The sequence below is a fragment of the Harpegnathos saltator genome, unplaced genomic scaffold, assembly GCF_003227715.2.
Source record: "Harpegnathos saltator strain DR-91 unplaced genomic scaffold, Hsal_v8.6 scaffold80, whole genome shotgun sequence".
Lineage (NCBI taxonomy): Eukaryota > Metazoa > Arthropoda > Insecta > Hymenoptera > Formicidae > Harpegnathos > Harpegnathos saltator.
In genome coordinates this window covers 483,958-507,123 of record NW_020230649.1, presented here as the reverse complement: position 1 = coordinate 507,123, position 23,166 = coordinate 483,958, and the positions used below count along the sequence as shown (strand labels likewise).

The window sequence follows — 23,166 nt, the reverse complement described above, 5'->3', positions numbered from 1 at the left end:
TATCGTTAGATAGATATCCTTCGTCCGACGTCTGTCGTGCTCTCGCGTCGAGCGAGCGACGCGCAATGGGCAGCGAGAAGTGGACTCTCGCGCGATCCTCGTGTGCACAGACGCGAAATGGGCGCGAAGAGAGCGCAGCGACCGGAGCGCGGCGACGGGAGTTAATAACGTGGAAGGACGACGCGCGTCATCCGCGCGTGCACGCGTGTTGCGTTAAGCCGAGCTGCAGCGCGCGCGCGCGCGGCCGAGGAAGTCTCATAAATCTCGGCAACGGTGGCGGTGGCGCGACCGCCACTTTCGACGACTTACTCGCGCGCGCGCGATCTCATAAATATCTGGTAATCTTCGTGGAAAACGCGCACGCGAAACGGCCGAGGCTCGAGCGAACGTCTATGATCCCCGCCGCAAATCAGCGACGAGGATGATTCACGCGGATACGAGGTGCTTCTTCAGCGAGGTTCTTATTAACGCCGGCCCGATAGCGCGACTTCTTCGCGCGTGCAGCAGCGCCGGGCAACACGTAACCTCCGCGCGAGATCGAGCACGTGCCCGATCGCGTGTAAGCGACGCCGCTAATTACCGAGCGATTCGCGCACGTCGACTCGTATTGTACGCGCGCGCATCACGAGCGCGTGTGCAATTAACGTGTGCCGTGACACGAGCGAAATGTCGTTATTATGGACGCCGCAGCGCAGCGCGAATTAGAATAAACCCAATGTCCCGCCCCCGCCCCCGCCCCCCGTAAAAAAAGAAGCGTTCCTAATGTAAAATTGGTAGTGTGTTTAATTGAACGAGCACAACGCAACGATCATGTACGCGGTGAAGTCCAATGGTTTCAGGCCCGGAAATATTAGAAAGGACGATACCATGAATGAGACAACCATTTCTATTTTTTCATACAATCACCCTTCATTTTAAGTCGCCTTTTCAGGCAATAAATTAATTTTTCTAGACTATTGGAAAAATATTCTGAACCTTGGTCCTTAAGATAATTTAACGATTATTTTTCATCGTTGATCATTTGTTTTTTCTGTGCAAATCAGACTTTTATTTTAAAAATAAGGAATCACCCGTCCTGTACAGCCTCGATTTAGAGCCTATCTTATCATCCTAATGATTATATATATATATATATATATATATATATATATATATATTTTCGCAGTGTTGAGTACAAAAATTCAAAATATTTTTCCAGTGATTTCCAATTATACAATAGAACAATCAACCCATTTTTCAAGAAACATATTTCTAAAAAATCTATTGAAATAAAGGGTGATTATGTGGAAAAATTGAAACAGTTGCGTCATTTCATCACTTTTTTTTAAATTTTCAGCCGGAACATGTCGGACTTTATCATGTAATTAAATAGACTGCCGAGCAGGCAAAGCTGCAAGCTCCTCGCGCGAATCGCGTCGCTAACGCGATCGCTCCGTCTTTGGGGAACGGCGTCTGTCACTTTGCGATCTCGCTCCAAGGCTACGTAACTTCTCGTAAATTTGCAAGTGGTTTTTCCTTCCCTTTCTCGCAAGGCCGCTCGCGAAAGATCGCGCAGCTGTCTGGATGATCGGCGACTAATGGCGAAACCGAGACACGCGTATCGCTCCCGCTTGGCCATAAATATCGCCCGCTCCGTCCCATTACGTCCTCTCGAGCGATGCGCCGAGTTTTCCTTAGTTGGTAACTTCCGGTGATAACCTGCGTGTCGCGCCTAATAGCGGCGGCGGCGGCGGCGGCGGCGGCGGCGGCGGCGGCGGCGGTGGCGGCGGTGGCGGTGGTGACGCTTCGCAAACGTAATTCGCGCCGATCGCGACCTTGGATAATATCGTTTCGCTCGCGACTCTGTCAACTGCGACGGCGATTCGTCGGTTGCGTTGCTAAAAATAGCTCGCAGGTCGGCAAAGTGAGCGAGGGAGGTGGGCAGGAGGAGCGCCCGTTGTTCATTTAACCAACTGCGGCGACCTGTTCAGCAGAATCCCTTTGTTCCGCGCGTTCCACGTCGGGATAAATTACAACCTCGCGGACGCGCTCGTCCCCCGTAATCCCCCTCGCGGCTTTCGAGAATCAGCCTCTAAATATGATAATTACCTCTCTTTTTTATCCCACGTGAGAACGTGGCTTAACACGCATGTAAGTAACACGCGCGCGCGCGCGTACAGCTCGTACGACCGATCTTATCGCGCGTCTCACGGCCGACGAATATTGAATTTCTGGCGAATATCAAGTTTCTCGTATCGTGTTAGGTCGGCGAGAGACAATTGGCGGAATTCCGCCGCTACCCGCGTTGGAAAAGTCCGCCGAGTTATGACCGTCCCCGCGTTATGGTTTTCCTCTCTTTCTCTCGGTGTCTGACGGCGAATCGAAATCAACTAGGAAGTCGCGCGAAGAAGTTATTAGCATAGTGCGCGCGCGCGCGCGCATGGAGAAACCGTAGCGAGCCTCTGACCGGATTCGCCGGGGTTCCGCGTTTCACACCGGCGCTTTATGCGGCCGCCTCTCGTACGTACACACGTATGTGGTGTCAGCGTAAAAATCGGTTGCGCGACGATCTCTATAATACTTGAATGGGTCGCTATGCCGATTATTTTAATCGTTTCCTTATTACGTCCGCGCGCCTCGCGGTCGCGCACGCCGCGGCAATTACGTACACGAGAGACGCCGCCTTCTTGGAAACAATCCTTCCGATTGTCCGCCTCTGGGCACAGTGACGACACGTATATCCGTTCCGATGCATGCCCGTCCCATTTGCACCGCGATCGCAATTAGACGAGCAAGACGCTTTCGCTCGAGCGCGCCGCTCCAAGCCGCCGCGCGAGATTCCGGCAATCGCGCTCGTCGTCGACATGCCGACGCTAATGATCGCTTTGGATCGCGTGTGTTGCCCGCTGCCGAGAGGGATTTCGGCGATTTGATCGGCTACCGCGATACCCGCTACCGCGGGTCTCAATCGCGGACGCAGCGAGAAGGCACGGTAGAAGCGGCATCCCGTGTCAGCGCAATTGCGCGATCGAAATTGCGCGAGTAGGTAGGCAAGCAGGTAGGCAGGTAGGTAGATGCTCCAGGAGTGGTTTCCGTGCGCGATCTCACACTGCGCTACAGGGAAAGAGAGAGAGAGAGAGAGAGAGAGAGAGAGAGAGAGGAGAATGAGGCCGTATATCGATGTGGCCGTGATACGCATTAGGAGGCCTGCTGAACGTGTTTGCCGGATTAACGCGATTTGCGGTCGCTATTGGTTCGCGCGATAAATTCCGGTGTATATGTACGTATCGTAACAAGTATTAAATTATTGAGCCACCAGCGTGTCATGGGAGACACGATGGGCGCTTGGTTTGTTACCAGGTCGAAAGTGCCGTCTCCCGTCGTTTGAGCGCGATTTTGCTCCAAGGTAACCGCGAGTCGCACTGTGAAAATCATTCAGGCGCTTGTTGTTACATCGTGCGATCCACTTGTAACTTGTACTTTACGCGTTGTCGATTAATTCTCGACCGCCAAAACGAGAGCCATAATGCGTTAAACTGCTGTCACCACCTTGAATGATCATAACATCGCACCGTTACGAATGAACTTTGCGCCTCTGACGGCCTAAAAGAGAGTCGGTCGTTTTCTTTGCAACGACCTGATGCGTATAGGTCGCCGAGGGAAAAGAAATTCAACCGTAGGGACTCGTGACATTTTCGCAAAGAAAAGCGCGGTGAGCAGAGAGAGAGAGAGAGAGAGAGAGAGAGAAGCGGTAGATGCATTCTTTGAATTCGCGCCGATGCACCCAAGAGTCAACCCGGAACGTCGCGCGGTGGCTGTTCGCGGTAACGCGATCGGTAATTCGGTTAACCGCTCGACTCGTATGTTTTATCCTAATGAGAACAACGGTCGCGACCGATACGAGGCTCCTGGGAATTGGCGGCGTCGACTGATGAAGACGAAGAGGGAGGCGGAGACGGAGGGGCCAGGGGGACGGGGGTCGTTAAACTCACGGGAGAAACGCGGCTCCCGGGTCGCTCATGACACACACACGTACGCACACGTACATACACTGGACGACGGCCGATACGCTAATTTAATTAGCAGGAAATGGACGAGCGGCGGCGGCGGCGGCGGCGGCGACGGAGCCGCTAGGATCCGTGTGCGTGCGTGTGCCGCGACATTAATGCATGAACGTTCCTGGAGGAGGTAAAGAGGGACGAGACGAGGCGAGGCGAGGCGAGGACGACGTACGTACGGAACGGCCGGCGGCGAAGGCATGAGCCAATTCTACTTCGCTCGCATGACCAGCTTGCTCAAAATGAGCCGGTAATTTACGTATCGCCCGGCCGCGCGATGATATCTGCGGAAGGCAGCGCGCGGCTCGCGCGGTGCGCTGGAAATACGTTGACAGGCCGTGCAAGGCAAAAGTAACCCGCGAGATTGAAATTCGCCGGGCTACCGGGATTCCTAGCGTTATCAGGTGCAATAGCTGCAATATCCGCGATCGCAATAGCCGCTCTCGTCCTGTGTCGCCTTGCGGCGAGGCCGAAGCCGCCGCGGGCGCAAGCTATCACCGCGACGCGACTAAATTGCTCGCTCTTGCGGCCGTACATCCCCGCGATCTCTTTTCTGTTTCTCGTGTTCTTAATCCGGAAATAACGACGTGAAATTTGCCACAAACCGGCGGCGGCGGCGGCGGCGGCGAGTCGTCACCTCGCGCTTATTTTGTCTATTGTTCTCTCATCGTCGCCAGTTGATACGGATTTTTCTTTCTTAAACATTCTACGAACGAAAAAGTCACGCCCATTTTATATCTTACTTTAATTTTCGTCCATTTAACTCATTTACTTTCGGTTTCCTTCATTCGATCGTACATTTTCTCCGTCAATTGTTCTTTTTATACTCGTATCGAGGAAAGACGCGTGTCGTTCGATTCGAACAACACGACGCGCTTCCCGAGTGCACCGGCATCTTTCGCGCTGTAAGATATAAAATCGCACAAGCGAAAGAAATGTTGTCAAATCGACAGAATTGAGTTTGGGCGATAGTTTGGGGGAGGATCTTCCTCACTCGATAGCAACGTTGCTGATACTCGAATAATACTTTCAATGACATTAGGACAGGAAAATTTGAAGGAAGAAGATGTGAAATCAAGAAATGCGAATGAAAAGCACCCGTAAGTAATCATTTCAAAATAAAACGCATTTCAAAGTCTGCAGACGATGCTTTTGTTCTTTAATCAATAGTAGAAGTTGAACACCCCAAATAGCACATTGGAAAATATATTGTTTATCTATCTCACAGCTCGGGTGAACATTGAAAATAATGAACCTCGCAAGAACCTCACGAGAACTCCAAATAACAATATGTCGCACTTCTTTCTTCGCACGTAATTTTATATATTAAACTAAATATGAACGCATATTATCGCGCACTATTTTTTATTATTTCTGGCGGAAAACCAATGCGATTTATATATGAGCATGCATTGCAAATTATGACACTTTCTTTGCGTTTGATTTGCACACTCACCGACTTTCGTTGACTCCTGTGACTCTGCATCCGTCCAATGTCCAGTCTCCTCAGCATCCAGGACGAATGAAAAGAGGAACTCTCTTTTCACAATATTTTGTCGCTTTTTTCTTTCTTTTTGTTTATCTTTTCTCTTTCATTAATTTCGATGGGATTTAAGAAAAAAGAATGGCGAGACAAAGAAGCATATATGGTCGCGTTCAAGGGATGAGATTTTTATCTCAATAAGAAGTAAACACGATACTGCAACGTTCCGAGAATGTATACGTGAGACGCGATTCGCGTAGAATCAATCGCCAATGAAAATTACGACGTTTAGACAAGAGAGAAAAACGAAAATATTTTGTTTCGCGAACGATAATTCGAAAGAAACGCACGTCCTGTTTCGTAAGGACCAAGTTGTAATGTAAATAAACGCGCGTACCGAATTTATCGGTCATTTCAAATGAAATATTATCGCTTCTGACACGCGTGAAAAATGTAGAATGTACGCGTAGAAAATTGATAAACTCGACGGACATAAAATTTATCAAGCCAAATAAGATAAGTAATGAAGAATTTCACGTGCGATGGCGCAATTCTGATCAAATTTTAACATCACACACTACTCGAAGCAGGAGTTATATTAATTGAATCGCAGCAAATAATTCCATATCTTGATTTCAATATAATAACAAACTAAAGCATTTATATCTGTATCTTCTAATGATTCAGAATAAATATAAAAGAGAGAAATATATATTATATCATAAAAATTCTGTTGTGTAATACGGTCATTGAAGGACACGATCTCCTGATTATTTCGAGCAACGTGTGAAAACAGTATAATTAAATCGCATTAATTTTCTCGAGATATTGCAAACACCCATCACCATAAAAATTTTTATAAACAAGTCTTTTTTTCTCTGACTCACCGATACACAGCAGACAGAGTCAGCCGCGTTCTGCTGCGGATCTGTAACAAAAAATATAGTTTCGTTAGTTAAACCGTTAGGTTAAAAGTTAGATTAGGTTGAGTTCAATTCGCGGAAGCGCGCGCGCAGATACAAACGTTGATCCTTTGCCATTGTAATTCAACGGCTTTTATTCCAATCGCTCGGTTTTCGATCGCAATGAATCAAGAAGAAATGTACAAACGATCGGTGAACCTCACCTTCAAGCCGACTCTGCTCGGCCCGAACCGGATCCTCCGGTGCGGCATCGGCGTCCGTCGAAATTGCGTCCCGGTAACCGCAGCTTTCGCGTGGCCGCAAACTCCAGCAGATCTGTAACAAAAAGTACTTGTTATTATAATAAATTAGTTAATATAACAATGCAATAAAAAATATTTAATGCAAACAATTTTGGCTTCTCTCTCTCTCTCTCTCTCTCTCTCTCTCTTTCTCTCGCTCTCGCTGTCTTTTTCTTTCTCGCACATTTCTGCTTCTATATTCTAGCAATATTCTTCTCTCTCTCACTCTCTATCGCTTGCTTATTCGCACTCACTGCTTCTTCAGCGCGCTTGTAACGCCTCTGTTATCGGAAAAGGGAGATGCACAAATCCCCTCCTCTGCGGTCTAACGTTTCTTACTTTCTTACCGAATCGAGATTTTCCATGATTTGGACTTTATTTTAAAATATCTACACTTAGAGACAAAGTACACAAAAAGCACAAGGACACTTTTCTTCCTATTTTTTAAGGCCGAATCGATTGGGACTGAAAAAACCTCGATCGGTTTAACCATTACTGAGATATGAATATCTCACCTCGTTTCAACTCGCAGTTTCGCGTAATATAGGCACGCGGTGTGGTGCTTCGGTGTCGTTCGGGCGCAACTTCGTTGCGCTTGAACTTGGCGCGAGGTACTACCGTGCCTCTTGATTGCGGTGATTTGAGGAACGCGCCAAGGCGTCGAGGAAACGTCTTTCTTACGGTCATAAAGTCGGTCGCGTCCGCGGTTCGAGCGCGGTAAACGCATTACGAGTCTCGCATGTCCGACGACGGACAGGAACAGAAACTTTAGTCATAATACGCGTATTCACACCGGCTCGTTCTCTCCTCATAGCTCCGAGCGGTATCATTGTAACGTCTCATTCTAACTGGTTATCTGGTGGCTATCAACCCGGTCAAAACACGGCAGGCAACCTGCCGGTTCAGTATGAACCGATCGCTTCCTTATCTGCGATCAACAGGAAGAAATTACTCAGGAGAATGACAGTGAGGCGAACGCTGAACGAACGCCGAACGGAGTTGTATTTATTAAAGCCGCATCGCGGAGATCGGAGATCTGGAGATAGCGCGCGTGAGCATACCAAGTGGAGAGAGATCGCGCCGAGTAATGATAAACAAAGAAACAAAGAAGGTGCCCCGAGCCGCGAGAGATTATCGCGCGCGCGCGACGCGATTTATAATACTAATTCTACTCCGGCCGCGACCGGCCGGCCGGCCGTGCTTCCCATGACTTTAATTTCCAGCAAAAGGTTATTTCCCACCTATCGCGTTCGCGTTTGGAAACCCTCGCCCCGGCCATTGTCGAAGGCTTTCTCGTCCTCTTTCTTTCTCTCTGTCTCTCTCACTCTGCATCTATCCGCCTATCTCTTCTCTCACGCGCGTTTACCATCGACGTACAATTCCCGGAGTGTAAAATTGCGCGGAAATTCGTGCTTAAGAGACCTGTATCTAATATCCGCGCGAGAAGGACGATCGCGATAATGTTCGTGGAATATTGCCCGCAAGGAGAGCAAACGATACACTCTGCGATGGATCTCAGGCGGAAGATGAAAGCGAAGGCGCGAGGCGTTGCTTGCGGCTCGTTTGTGTTCTCAAAGAACGAGGGGGAACGACAGGGAAGAGAAGCGAAGAGAAGAGAGATGGAGAGAGAGAGAGAGAGAGAGAGAGAGAGAGAAAGAGGGGGGGGGAGGGGAAGGAGAGAGAACGTTGATACGCCTTCTCGGAAAAATTGTAAAGCCGATATAGGTGATGGTAATTGAATGAGCGATTACACCCCGGTACTTGCAGTGAATAAATTGGCCGAGTGCGCGAAGAGGAAGTCGGAATATCCGAGAGAGAGAGAAAGAGAGAGAGAGAGAGAGAGAGAGAGAGAGAGAGGCTTTTCTTCCCTGCGCGACGAACGGAAGTCGCACGACAGAGACGGACACGCACGCGTATGTCTCGAGTTCGGGTTTAGGAAAAATGCCAGTCATAACGAATGGCAACGTTCCACGCGATGTGTAACCGACGAAAGAAGTGTTTTATGCCAGACGCCGGAGTAAAGTGCACCGAAGAAGACTTCGCGAGAAGTCGTAAACTGAGAAGGAGAGAGAAAGAGATACGTCACCGAAGGTGAAGGCCGGAAGCGGTAAATGAACGGCGAGGGGAAAAGACGATAGTATGCCGCGCCAGCGTGCCGCGTCAGCGTGGAAAATACACAATGACAGAAAGAGGTGCTCTAATGGCCCAGATTTTATCGGCGTCTCCCCCTCTCCTCGAGCAGCGTCTCCCACCGTCGTTAATACCCACGCGATGCTACACGCAGCGCGTCGCGCGGGAGATTGAAACGGAGCGTGCGGTGTTATCGCGGCGAGAAGGTCTGAAAGTCCATTTGCGGAAACGCAGCGAGAGATTTCGTGGGAAAATCCGTTCTCCGCGCAGCTTTCGCGCCGATACCGGAACATTTTCATCGCGGACTCTGTCATTACGCCGGAGAGCGCGTAACACACTGTGACGATATACGCCCGATAATCGCGGAATCAGGACTGCATCGCGAGACTCGTTTGTTGGAACTCTTAAACGACGCATTGTGCATCGCGTCTTTAGAGTGTGTTGTTTCACAATATCGCGGGTATCGAGTTAGAGCAACATTTTTATGAAATCGATCAACACGCGACATCAGTACAGTAATATATCAATATTATTTCTACCATACTTTATTTATAAGAATTTGAAGCGAGTTTTTGTACAATGCTACTTTTCAATAAAATGTCAAATGTTTGTAAAATGCCAATGTAATGTCAACTGGCAATAAAAATTCTCTCTGTCAACTCAACTTTGTCACCTCAATACGGAGAGAATTTTATAGTGAAAATTATTATTGTTGAGAATTCTGTTACCGAGGAATATGTCGACATCTCTTAATTTATTATTGTTATAATGTTATTAATTTTCTATCTCAATTCGCTTTCTTCGTATACGTATTTTTGAGTATCTTAAGAACTGAAATTTATCGAAAAATTTACTTTATTCCTTAGCGAGAGAGAAACTCCGCTAACAATCTGTTTCTTATACTGTAGAAATCATGGCAAAATTAAAAATATATATGAAAGAACTATAATATTCTCTCTGTGAAGGTGTAAATTTATATTGTCGCTAAAAGAAACCGTTTTGCTCATCCCTTTTCTATTTTTTATCTCTTGTTACTCTCTTAAATATATTTCAGCCATCTTGTACGGCAGACAATAAAAGACTATATTTTACTGTTTAGTTTCGATTCCACGTGACATGTGTATGGAACGTTACCGACTTACGAGCCGGTGCCTATCGGCACTTTCGCCGGCGCACCTGTGATGCATAAAATTACACTGACTGGACTGTAAATCTTAATTATCCGCTTATTTGTCAGGCTGTACCGTGTAAATCGTTTGCCTGCGATCGTTTGCGCGATCGGTTCGCGTGCAGGATGCGTCGTCGTCGATCGAGAGTGCGTTTCTCTGTTTCGGCGACGATGTGGAATGTTGGCGAGCTTTCTACTATAGGTATTTACAAAGCGTATGACTTCCGGCACGAGTACCGTGTTGGAATCTCGTCGGCGTCTCGCCGACGAGCATAATTAAGGAGGACTCGTAAGGCCGGCTCGTACCATACACATAAAAAACTTTGGACGCTATTCTGAGTGGAAATTTGAGTTCTGCATTAATCCTGTAAATTCCGTTGAACTTGAAAGATCAATGGAGAAGGTCAAAATTCAGTGTGTATATTTGTCGTTCTTACCTTCATATTACATATATATTACATATATTTACTCGTTTATTTACGTGCATGTCGAGTCCTCAAGAAAGACTCGTTTCAGAATTATTTAATATTCGGTTATCTCAATATTGTTCATTCGCGTCTCATCTGTATCCTCTTCACTTCAATTAGCAATATATAATTAATTATATGTATTAATCAGCAATGTATTGATAATATATAACTTGGGCAATGTATTAATTATACGACTTACTTAGCGAAAATAGAATACGTGAGATAAAAACGAATATTAAATAATAAATAAAAAGGATAATGGGGAATGGGTTAACTGCTTCTTACCTTCGGAATGTTTGGACCGTCGTCGATTGTTTTGATGCGCTGGCTTTGTTGTCGTATAACGATGATTGGCCGTTGACGGCAGTTTACTCTGCTGGTTTTGTTGATTGTGTTGGTATTGATGACTTATAGAGATGTATCGTCTCTCGTGTCCCGGATTTTCTCTCCCGGCTTCCCGATTCACAAACCTATAATTTTAATGAATTTCTTTTTCAGTACCATAATTTAGTTATAGTCATATTTTAAGAGTTATAATTATGTATAGCTTTTATAGTCGTTTATTACGAGTCTATAAATAAGCTAAAATAACACAAAAGCTATAAAATCGTTTAAAGAGCGTCTGAAAAATTAGGGAGGATTTATTATATTTGTATTCGTGATACCTTTCTAGAAGAAGAAAAATTTATGTATATTCTCGTATATTCTGTAAGAGTAACGTATAGGATGTACAAATAACATGGGAGCGAGTCCCTATAGACATGACCTTCTTTTCTTTGTTCATTTGCCTTATGCATACTCACTAAGAGCCGAATGAATAGACGAGCAGTTCGAGGTAGTAAACACAAAGAAAACAATAAATAGCATAACGATTATATAATTCAGACGCTCGTCGGTGAAGCTCGAGCGGGATACGGAGACGCACCGAGTGCCAGAACATCTTCGAGTCAGGTTTTCGCGCAATTACCTCACGCGATAATTGATTAAAAATGGCGGTCCGAATGGGTATGCGCACACTCGAACCGATGGCGAACAGTCGGAGATCTCCAAGAGAAAATGGAGGAAATCACCAACGGATCCCAGCCTAAAGCTCACCATTCAGCACCAAGATGTACAATGGACATCAAGGGAAAGCACACGAGATGTCCCTCTCAGTTGCTGGCTCAGATCACTTAGGTCATACCGGGCCCCCCGGGAAAACGCACGGCGGCGACCAAGAAAACATCTGAATCGGACCGATGTCGAAGGGAAAACACACGACGCGACGCACGGTATTCGAAATTAAGAAGTCAGCTAATTGCGTAAAGGGAACAATGATCATACGATGAATATTAGAAAACAATGATTTGATTAACACTCACCAACTTTCTGCGCGAGTGGCGATGGCACGTCTATCTCGGGCGTTCAACAGCAACTAACTACCTTCATCGCGCGACATCGTTTTTATCTGTTATGGTTCGCGTCTCTATCTTTGAAACGTAAACACATCGTTTTCCTCACCGTTGACCTTACTGTGAACGTTATTGTTTTTCAACGCTCCGAATGCTCATTTCGGATTTTCATACGCAACTAAAACACTACAAGCGCGCGCTACGCGCGCGTCATTTTAGCTTATTCATATTAAAGTTTAGAATAAATATTATAAATCATAAAAATAATCCCTATAGTGTAATATAAGTTTAATAATATCCGACTCCAACATACGATGTATTAGGAGCATACAGTTTGAAATTCCATATTTTCTGCATAGTAACGCGTAACCATATAACCAATGAATTTCGACGTTTAACATTTCTATTCCAGACCATCTTGAGTTCATCTTCAGATGCTATATGCATCGTTCTATTGGCTAAAAAGCATTTAAAGATGAATTCAAGACGGTCCTGAATATAGAAGCTGATTCTCCGTTCCCTCCTCCTCACTCCTCCCTCCCTTTCCCCCCTCTCCTCTCTCTCTCTCTCTCTCCATCTCTTCCCTCTCCCTCCCTTCCTCTCACCATCATTCTATCACTTTCCCTTACTCTTTCTTTTTCCCTCACATTTTCTTTCTCTTCAACTCTCATCCTCTCTCTCTCTCTCTCTCTCTCTCTCTCTCTCTCTCTCTCTCTCTCTCTCTCTCTCTCTCTCTCTCTCTCTCTCTCTCTCTCTCATCCTCTCTCTCTCTCTCTCTCTCTCTCTCTCTCTCTCTCTCTCATCCTCTCTCTCTCTCTCTCTCTCTCTCTCTCTCTCTCTCTCTCTTTCTCCTTCTCTCTCACTCTCTCTCTCTCTCTCTTCACTCGCTTCGATATATTCGAGATCGAGGTTTCACGCACCTTTTTTAAAAGATATGAATGGTTAAGTATTAGAAGCAAGAATAAATTTAATATTTTTATTACAATTGTGTGCTTTTCTTCAAAGGTATACACAACAGGTCGACGGCATTCTTTAGAAAAGGAAAAAGAAACAGGGGGGAACAAGCAAAGAAAAAAAAAAAAGAATATTTGTCTCACAATTCCAAGAAAAGATGTGTTTTCTGCAATATCTATACATTATCACAAAATTTTCGATCGTATGAAAATGATTTTTTCTCGTAAAAAAGCATCGACGAGAATAATGATGTAATAGCGATCTGACATTAAACAGTCGTCCCAGTTGACTATCACATGTCCATAACGAAGGAGAATTGCGATGGGTCATAATTGTACGAGCCTTTGTACGTTAATTGGACAAAATCATTCACTAAGCGTCCGAGACAAGAGGCGAGCGATTTTCTTTTCGAACACCTGGACTCTCGACGGAATCTTTGAGCTCGCTATTTATCTTGTTGAGGCCGCCGCGCCGTCGCGTCCGGCCATACGTTACACAGTATCAAGGAGGAGTTTCGATCTTTTATAACGAAACGAATCTACGGTCGAAACCGGAAGGTGAAGGCCCGTGGAACCGACGTATTTCATACATCCCCACGCATGTACATCTACGTCGTCGTCGTTGTCGTACGTTACGTCGTCGTAGTCGTCGTCGTACAATAAAAGGGCTGCATCCGCTGTAGACGCATCGACCGGACAATAGGTTTCCCCGGTAGACGAAATTAGTGTTATTATTGGACCAAATGTCTGGGACCACGTCGTGGGAAGAAACGTTTCTCGACAGCCTCCACTTCCTTCGGTCTGCTCCTTCCTCGTCTTCGTCCTCGCGCTGTTTCTTGTTCCACTTTTAACTGACAGCAGGCGATTTGACTCTAGACGCGATAGATGCTTTCTTTTATCTCGCATACCGATCCCGAATGATGTTGGAAAGTTGGGTGTACAAACGATCAATGAGAAAAGTGTGTCGCGTATTTGTATTATTTGAAAATAACACTTTTCGTCTAATATTTCGTCTAATATTTGCCGCTTCCGTCGAAATTATTAATATTTAATCAAGATTTTATATTTCGGGATAAGTAGTTGAAAGTCTGATAATATCATTCAATTATAAAACTCGTCGACGCTTGAAATTGTACAATTATATTACCTAATGAGAAATAATTTCTTCATTTCGCAGGTATCAGCAACCTCCATTATATAATAAATTGGTCGTCACATTATCTCAAATTAAAAATATGTTTAAAGTAAATGTAGAATGATATCGCGATGATGGATTTCTTCTTTAGAAGAAAATACCTTTTATTGAATAATTTAATTAAGCGTCATTACTCCTTCGACTTTTGCTCTCTTCGACTTACGAATTGCGCTTGTGTACAACACTCTTTCGTCGATGATAAAAATGCCGACAAGATCAAAAATCAAAAATGTATGCACCATTGTGTGCCCGTCCAGTTTTGTTTCATAAAGTTATCACGCGGCTTCTCATCCGACAGAACGGCGCATGACGCGGTGGAACGATGGATGTTGCGGCGGATAGGCAACCCATAAGGGCAGCCTCGTGACGCAAATTATGATCAAAGACTGCAATTGTTCGTATATATGTACAATGCGGTGAATGTACGTCTGCATTATAACCGCGCGTTCTAAAAATACGAGCATCTACGGAAGATTTATTTGCAAAATTTCATTCGTCGCAAAAAGAGACGGGAGTTATTGCTCTCAAGCGTCAGCCGTTCGTTCCGTCGTCGTCGTCGTCGTCGTCGTCGTCGTTGCGATAGGAATGTCACATTCGCTCATGAAACAAAGAGACGGACGTGTCTCGTTTCGGTCGCGCTCGATACGCGAAAGGATGTTTAAAAGAGCTACTCTCTCCACGACGAGGCTCGTACAAAGGCAGCCGGCGGTTACGCGGTCGACTTTATAAATTTACAACCGCAAGAGAAAATAATCGTAACGACGCGCGCAAGAGAGAGAGAGAGAGAGAGAGAGAGAGAGAGAGAAACGGGAGAAAAGGAGAGGCTCAGCGACAAAGGGACCGCGCGAGGAGGGCAGGATGGAGAGCGCGGAAGAGCAGGGGGAAATCGTGGCACGCCAGAGTGCAGTAGATTGTATTCAGAGGCTCGACAGGAAGTAGGCGTTCGATGGAATTCGGCCAAGGTAGAAGCTGACCGAAGGTGGAAGTCGCCCATTATGATTACGTCCTTTCGTTTGTAAAAACAAACGGTGCCGCGCGCGCGCGCGCGCGCGCGAGCGAGCGAGAATGCAAACGCACGCTGGAACGCGACTGCGCCACCCACGCCCTAAAAAATGAGATCGGGGCTTTGTGTGTAATCCGTCGAGCCGACGTTGCTGCAGGTGGCGGCATACGCCGACAGAGAACCGCGTCGTGATCGGAAAATGCGTTTACTTTTTCCCCGCTCGGGGTCCACGGCGTGTTTAGCGGGAGAGGAGAGAACGCTCCGCGCCTTCGCACCTTCCATCGCGGTGAAAAGTGAACGTTCGACACTCGAGACGCGCCTCCGCTCCGCGCGGCGATCGATCAATTTTCCCGTAAATATAGGCTCCAAATACCGCGCTCGATTATCAAGCGCGATATTGAATGCGCGCGAAATGTATCCATTAACGGCTCGCTGCAATTGATATATTTTACCGAGCGGTAATACGTATCCGCGACTTGCGCAATGCAACAATAAGTCACCGCGTGATCAATGCATTGACTGTCTAATGCGAGTCAGCCTGGATTCACGTTATAACCGTCCAGACGACGGCAGGTTTCCGTTCAGGTCGTCATTCTTTTTTTCTTTCTTTTTTCAAATAGAAGTAAAGCGTGTGACAGGCGACTACTCCTATGCAAAAATGCGAGTCTAGCCTTATCCCGTAGCCAGCGTGCGAAGAAAATTCTCCCATAGCTACGAATTAACCCGCACAAGTTTTCCTTTTTATCTTCCAGCAAATTTTGCCAAATATTAAATATGATTGCATAAAATGTTTCACATAAAGTTTTCATGCGCGCCGTACCAATATATCACGGACTTTTTATGACCACTTTTGTATGACCACTAATGGGCGAGATCCCGTGAATAAGAAGCAAAATAAAATAAATGATTAATGAGTGTATCAAAAAGCGACACGCTAGTTTTCAAATGGCGTCGGATCGGTTCTCCAACCTCGTCAACGCGGCGATCAACGCTTCAATCGCTTTTCTCCCGGCACCGCACTCGTCTCACTCGCAAGGCGCGACTCGCTCGACTTCCCGACGACCGTCGTTGGATACGCACCGCCGCGGTGCGCACCGGCCGCCGACAGCGTTTCTATTTTCGATCCACCCACGCGTCACCGTGCTGCACGTTTTTACGAGACCGCGTTTATCCGGCGTTTCCGAGCGCGCGAGCCGGACAGGCACAATTATCTTAATCTTCGAGCGACCCGTCGCTTCGTGTCAGCGGCGTTAGCAGGGGCTTTTGTTAAGCCTACCGAGACAGAGGGGAGAGAGAGAGAGAGAGAGAGAGAGAGAGAGAGAGAGAGAGAGAGAGAGAGAGAGAGAGAGAGAGAGAGAGAGAGAGAGAGAGAGAGAGCGCAAAGGTGGTGCGCGTTCTCTCCGAGACAAGATTTCACCGACCTATACACGTATCCGCTAATCTCTCGGAATCATCTAAATGCCTACAACGATCCGTTCCTTCTCGCGCGGCCGCGCAAGTGTTTCATCATCGAAAATTTCTTAACAGCCCCGGCCGACTGGCCTGTGCACCGCGCGAGCACGCGCGTATATGCGCGTATATGCACGTACGTACGTACATACGTACACACAGACGCACAGACACACACTCGCATGTGCACGTTCTCGTGTACCCTCGCCTCTTCATTCTTTGCAGGCCCGTAAATCCCTCGAATGATTGATTGCGCCCGCGTCACGTCCATCCATTCGGCCCTTTTGCACGCTCTATGTACCTTACACCTCTTACCTCTCCTTTTTCGTGCGCCGCCAAGGCGCGCGCTCCACCTAGGTTAGGATCGCACTGCCGCGCGCCATTATCGATTTTTTCTTAATAATTAACAGCTTGTCGCACCCAACTCCCGGCGAGAACACGATTCCGCCGAGCACGGCGGTTCATCGTGGCGTGCGTGGCTGTGCGATTCGCCCGACGATAAACACGTCGCGTACCGATTTTCCGCGATAGCTTATCGTCCTCTCTCGATGATAAGCGGGAGGGGAGGACGATCCCGCTTATTATCGGCCACGCGAGCCGTCTAAAGAACAAGATCGGAGTCGGAGCAACGAGCGTGGGGAACGATTAATTCGCCGTCGATACTCGTGCGATATCGTCCATCGATCTTTCCAGCCGCGTGTAATTCGATCAGCGGGTGGGATTTGTAAAGGTGCCGATAATCGGCTGAAACTCGGAAATTTATTTTATCTTAATATCATTCTCTCTCTCTCTCTCTCTCTCTCTCTCTCTCTCTCTCTCTCTCTCTCTCTCTTATCGCTCTTGCGTCCACTATTTTAATTAACTCCTCACCGATACGCATCTCACATCGTTAATCGATCGATCGATCTTGCGTGCGGCTCAATTAGCGGAGAGGACGCAGATGCGCCGATGCCGCTAAAACTGGGAAATTTGTTCATTCTTGTTACCTGTCTCTTGTGAATATTGCGCCGACCGGTTTATATAGAAGTAAAATTGCTCGCCGATTTATCGCATGCGAGTCATCATTCATGCTTTTAACCTCGATGGACGCATCAAACACTTTCCGAATGTGCTGATGCGCGCGGTCCCTCTTCCCCTCCTTTAAATTATGCACAAGAACCGCGCTAAAAGGAAAAGAAAGAAAGGGGAAAAAAAATCTATGACTACAGCTTGCGGTAGAGATGAGAGAGATCCGGTAAGTTTTATAATCAATTTTTTGACGATGCATGTTCAATAGGAAGTGAGGTGTTACGCGAACACATAAGATAATCGCGATAGAGTCAAGGATCAGAGTTAAGGATCGAGATTGACGAAAAGTCGGGGAGCGAGAAAAGGTGGGGGACTTTATCGCGTGCGTGTTCTTCCTCGCGCGCTACCTCTCGTTTTGTCTCGCACACACTCGTGAACACTCATCGTCCGAAACGTTCCGGCATTGAACCAGCACAAGAGCTTTTAATTAGCGCAACACCTTTGCCTCTGTCCCATACCTGCCTTCGCGCAAGTGCGTTTCGCCCGGCACATCGGAGGCACACGCACGTGTACGCACCGCGCGCATATGCACGCAGCTCCAGATCACGCCGCGCGTATTTCCAGTAGCGCACATTGCGCCGCGCTTTATTTGCCTATATGTGCATACAAATACGCACACTTGTGATTGTGCGAGCGCGAGCGTACGCACGCTTGCGCGCTCGCGCTCGCACAATCGGAGCCGCGCGCGTACGGTCTGCAAGCACGCTCTTTGCCAGGCCATATCTCTCGTATCGCAATGTGACGGGTGTGTCGGCAGTATATCAGTCCAGCCCCACCGTCGCCCCACCCGGTCGCCGCTGACAACGAGATATTAACACAATGCGCGCGTAGCTACGCGTGCTCACGCACGCATCCCGTTGTCGTCGTCGTCGTCGTCTTCATCGATTTCGTCGTCGTTTTCGTCATTTTTGTCGTCGTCTTCGTTGTCTTCATCGTCTTTGTCGTCATCTTCGTCGTCTTCGTCGTCGTCTTCGTCGTCTTCGTCGTCGTCTTCGTCGTCATCTTCGTCGTCATCATCGTCGTCGTCGTTTTCGCCGCCTTCGTCGTCGTTGTCGGGAAAGCGCGACGTGCTCTCGCGATGTCTTCAACAATCAAGACAAGCCACTCCGCACCGGCGCGCCGTATCACGTACGCCCTTGACGTTCTAGCCAGCGGGTTACCCGCACGATTTTCAATCTTACGCGTGTGCACGTTAGGCTGAAAGTCGCGGCAAGATCTAACAGATAGGCGTTGCAATTTGCATGACGCCTGGTGTATCTATTTGCTCGAGAGAGAGAGATAGGGATCGAAACCTCAATTTTTCAATGCTTGGAATTTCAAATGTTTCTCTCTGTGGAGACAACATTAGTTTCCTCTTATAAATCTTTTTCTCGAATGCAACGAAATTATTGCTTATAAGTCGGACATTTGTGTCGTCGAGGAAACTACGCGTCGACGTTGATAGAAAAATTTAAATCTCGTTGGGTAGTTTTATATTTTCTTATAATAAAAATACTATACACGATGCGTACGTCATATGGCGCTTATTATCGAGCAATCTGGTTCGTAATTGCGTCTATTTTATCGAATAAATATGCAAATTGAGCATATATGGTAAATAGATGGATAAATGAGTTTATTAAAGAGATCGCGCCTCAATTATCTGAGCTCTGTCCAATTTGTCAGAATATCAAGTCGAAGCAAAGTACATGCATGTAATTCTTGATCGCGTTCGTCTGGCATCGTCGCAAGTGATCAACGAGACACGTTCCACACGGAGACTATTTGAACATGGAAGCATATTCCGTAAACGGCGCGAGACAATTGTTCAAATTGTCAGTTGGACTTTCAAATCGACTCTCGTATTTCAAGAGACAGCTTGATACACAACAAGATGACACACTCGAAATGTTTCTCTTCAAATTTCCGCATATTTTCAATGGCGGCGGGAGGGTAATAGACCAATGTTTTGCAACTAAAGAGAGAACGAATTAAATAGCAAGTGAAATTTTCGAAGGAAAACACAAATATAAAGTATAAAATATACATATATGGCATATTTATTTCCGTGTTATTTCCCTGTTCGCCGTATTTCCATTTTCAGGACGAGCGCGAGACTTGAAGTCGCCCAAAGCGTGACCAAACCTTTGTACCGCGCGAGGTAAACAACGGGACTCGAGAGACGCGGTCCATTTACCGCGGCTTAAATAATATCTCGCGCAAGAACAGCACCCTCCGCGACGCAATCAAGCTACGTAATTCACGGATAAGAACGACGAATGCGCCGGCGATTTGTCGTCCGGTTCTTGTCGCGCGGCCGCGCTTATGTGGCTTTTTCTACTTGGCCGCGACGTGTAATATCAGAGAGGCCGCGTTCAATCCGAAAGTGATTGTACATACTCCCTCGTGCACGAGTCGCCGTTAGCAGCGACCTTGATTCGTCAGACTGCAAATCTCAAGGCTGCTGCTGTCGGACTGCACACACGAGTGGGTGGCCGCGAGCGACGTGGCGGGAGAAAGATAAGGGTACGTTCACATTATCTGGAACGCCACCGACGCACTCTCGGTGCACCTCGGCCATCGGCTCGCTCGCTCGCGATCGATCTCGATCGGGAACGTGCCGTCTCGCCGATATCTCGCCGATGCGGAAAATTAACGTTCTGTATCCTGATTCTGTGGACTTACGGACACGATTCCAGGGATCCGGAATAATTGTGATAGAAGGAACACGTCTGCGACGAGATGAAATGGAATAAAACGCCGGGACACGACGACGGGGAACGTACGCTCCTCGCGTCACAATTCTCGCGCATTCGTGTGTGTGCGTCGGAATATCCTTTTCCTTTTTTTCCTTTTGATATTTGAACTATTAAATAAGAAATTGCGAGCGCTTGAGATTATTACGCGCCGAGGGAACTAGCTGGTTATACCAGCCGGGCGATAACGTAATAAAACCAACGACAAGAAAAGTTTATCTCTCACGAAAATGGAGCACTTAATGATCTTAGACGGCATGTGTACCCTCAATTCATTTCCCTGGCCGATAAAACGTCGAGATAAGGAGGAAAGCTCGCGTTCGTGTGTTTCGTGCGAGATTCGCCACGCGATATCATTGAAACTCTTTCTCTCTCTCTCTCTCTCTCTCTCTCTCTCTTTCTCGCTCTCTCTCTTTCTCGACGAGCGATCGAGCCCTCTCCCTTTCCCACGTCGATTACAAAACGGCGTAAATTTGATATTTACACCACGTTGCGAAAGAGAGTACGCGCGATCCCGGCCGGAGATCCTGCGCGCGCGCAACGTAGCCTTATACAGGAAATTAACTGTACGCGCGCCAACAGCCGCTCCGAAGCGGTCACGTCTCGTCAAACGGAAGCTGCACGCATGTGGAAAACGACGAGGTGCCGTAATCGTGCGCATAACCGGCAATTATCGTTTGTTTAAAATCGGTAACCGGTGGCGGCGGCGGCGGCGGCGGCGGCGGCAACGGAGCGGACTCGGTATTCGGACTAGCCTCATAAACGGGCCCGGCTGACGGTTTCAGGCAATAAATCGCAGCCGGAGCATTGGGCAAGGCGGGAACTAATCGAGCACCCTTTTCCCTCCCACTTCTCTCTCTCTCTCTCTCTCTCTCTCTCTCTCTCTCTCTCTCTCTCTCGTTGTTCCCTTTTCTTCCTCCTCCCTGCAACCCGCGCCTTCGCTTCTCGCGAGTGAGCCCCGTCCGATATTCCATTCCGTTTCGTTTCATTGCGGTTTCCTTCTATCAATTATTTCGAATCTCAAATCGTGCCCATAAATCCACCGAATCAGGATACGGAACGTTATTACCCATTGCACATACACACACAGAGACGTGCGTACGTGTACACGCACACCCTCCTTCCTGTCTCCTTTCCCTCATCGCGGCGATCGTGTAATCGGCGTTTGTAATCCGGCCGCACGAAGGAGGAATTGCGGTATTCACGGAAATTGCGGAAGCGCAGTAGCGGCCGCATCATCCGCCAAGTTCCGCGATCGCCCGGTGCTAAACGATTCGCCGGCCTCGGCGCTACGACTCCGCGACTCTTCCTCACGCTTCCTCATGCGAGTCGTCGAAATGACCATTGCCATCTTGGAACGGGCAGAGACGGAAATTTGCGAAAGCGACTATGCCGGAGAGGAATGTCGCGTGTAAAGAATTGCCGATTCGGCGAAAACTTGCAGTTCGCTCGCGTCGCCTCGCGCTCGTTTCTCCGCGCGACTGACAATAAATATTTATCGCTCCCGCGCGAGGCTGCTATCCGCCGTGCGCGGTGTCATCGCCGACCTTTGCCACCCGTTAAATCTCGCTCTATGATTTATCTATACGTCACTTTTACACACAGCTGGCTTCCACGTGTCGTGAGCGTGCGCCGCGCGATAAATTTTGGAAAAGTCAGCTCTAAAAGCCAAGGATCCTCCGTGTTCGAGATATCCGCCGAGAGAAGTCCGCCAGTTGTCCGCGTGACGTGGCGATGACATCACCAGGTCGTACGGATACTTGACCCCCCTATTTTCCATAATATGGTCAATTAGCGCAAGACCGAGCGGCGCCAGACGACGAGGACGACGACAGGCTGCTTTCGAGTTTTTGCATCCTCCGTATTGCGTCGCCGAATTAATCGCCCCGGCAACGTGGACAGCAGCGCACGGAGCTGTCCATCAACGTATTACGGATGTGGTTAACGGCTAATAAACGAGAGCGACGTGTCGGCGGGGAACGATGCGTTGAAAGCGCGTTGGATGCGCGCGTCCACGACGCGTGTGCGGAGCACATCGTGCCTCTACGTCGGAATCCCGTCGTCGACGGGAGTAATTTGTCGAACGGAGTCGTCGATCGCGCGCGCGCGCACACGACTCGTCGGCGAAATAATCGGCCGGGTCTCGTTACGTGTAAAACAGCCGTCGAAGGACGGCTTTTCTCTTCCTTCGAGGCTCAAACGTCAAAATTTGCTCGCGACTTTTCCCCCGTAACGTGTAGCACTTTTTAAATCTTACTGCATCGCAGTTTTCTACGCAGGTCTACCATCTCCCTTCGTCTCCCTTTGTCAGCTTCTTTCTCTCTTTCTCCGTTATCCGCCATTTTCGCAGAAACAGTTCATTTCCTCTTCAGCCGTTCGCGTAATTCACATTGTTACGTCATTGAAATATAACCGTGATATTCGCGCAACGCTGTTTTATGTAATGCAACGATATTATTTATCTGCGACCGCTCCCTCTCCCCTTCCCTCTCTTTCTCTCTCTCTCTCTCTCGTCCTCTGCCACTTTCGCCCTCCCCGCCCTGCTCGTTTCTTCTTTTTAACGTGATTGTATAAATAAACGGATGCGCGCAAATTCAATCGAATAAAATATCGCGAAGATACGTGCGATTGGTTTTCTGTGAAACGGAATAATACGATCACGATATCCGTGCACGTTAAACAAACAACGTCACTGATAAAATAACGTTTTACCATTAACGAACCATCCGTTGCAGCAATATGCGTCCGCCCTGTCGAATGCTGTTATTGAAGCAAATTTCGTGATTGCGTTTACACGGGCGATATTGCACGAGCTGTGCGAGAGCCCGGCTATACGCGGGAACACCCACGAGAACTGAACGTTCGCACCGGCGAGCGCGC

The 23,166-nt window shown here is 47.6% G+C and overlaps 1 protein-coding gene and 1 long non-coding RNA gene across 2 annotated transcripts in view; one reads left to right on the top strand and one right to left on the bottom strand.

Moving 5' to 3' along the window:
* MESR6 (misexpression suppressor of ras 6) overlaps positions 1-23,166 on the top strand; it is a 720,981-nt gene that overhangs the window by 372,549 nt on the left and 325,266 nt on the right. The gene's annotated exons all lie outside the window — the stretch shown is intronic.
* Positions 6,656-12,032, bottom strand: LOC105183834 (uncharacterized). The gene is made up of 3 exons (XR_003114190.1): positions 11,854-12,032; positions 10,778-10,962; positions 6,656-6,758 (listed from the first exon to the last, which is right to left on the bottom strand). It is a non-coding gene; the product is annotated as an uncharacterized LOC105183834 (long non-coding RNA).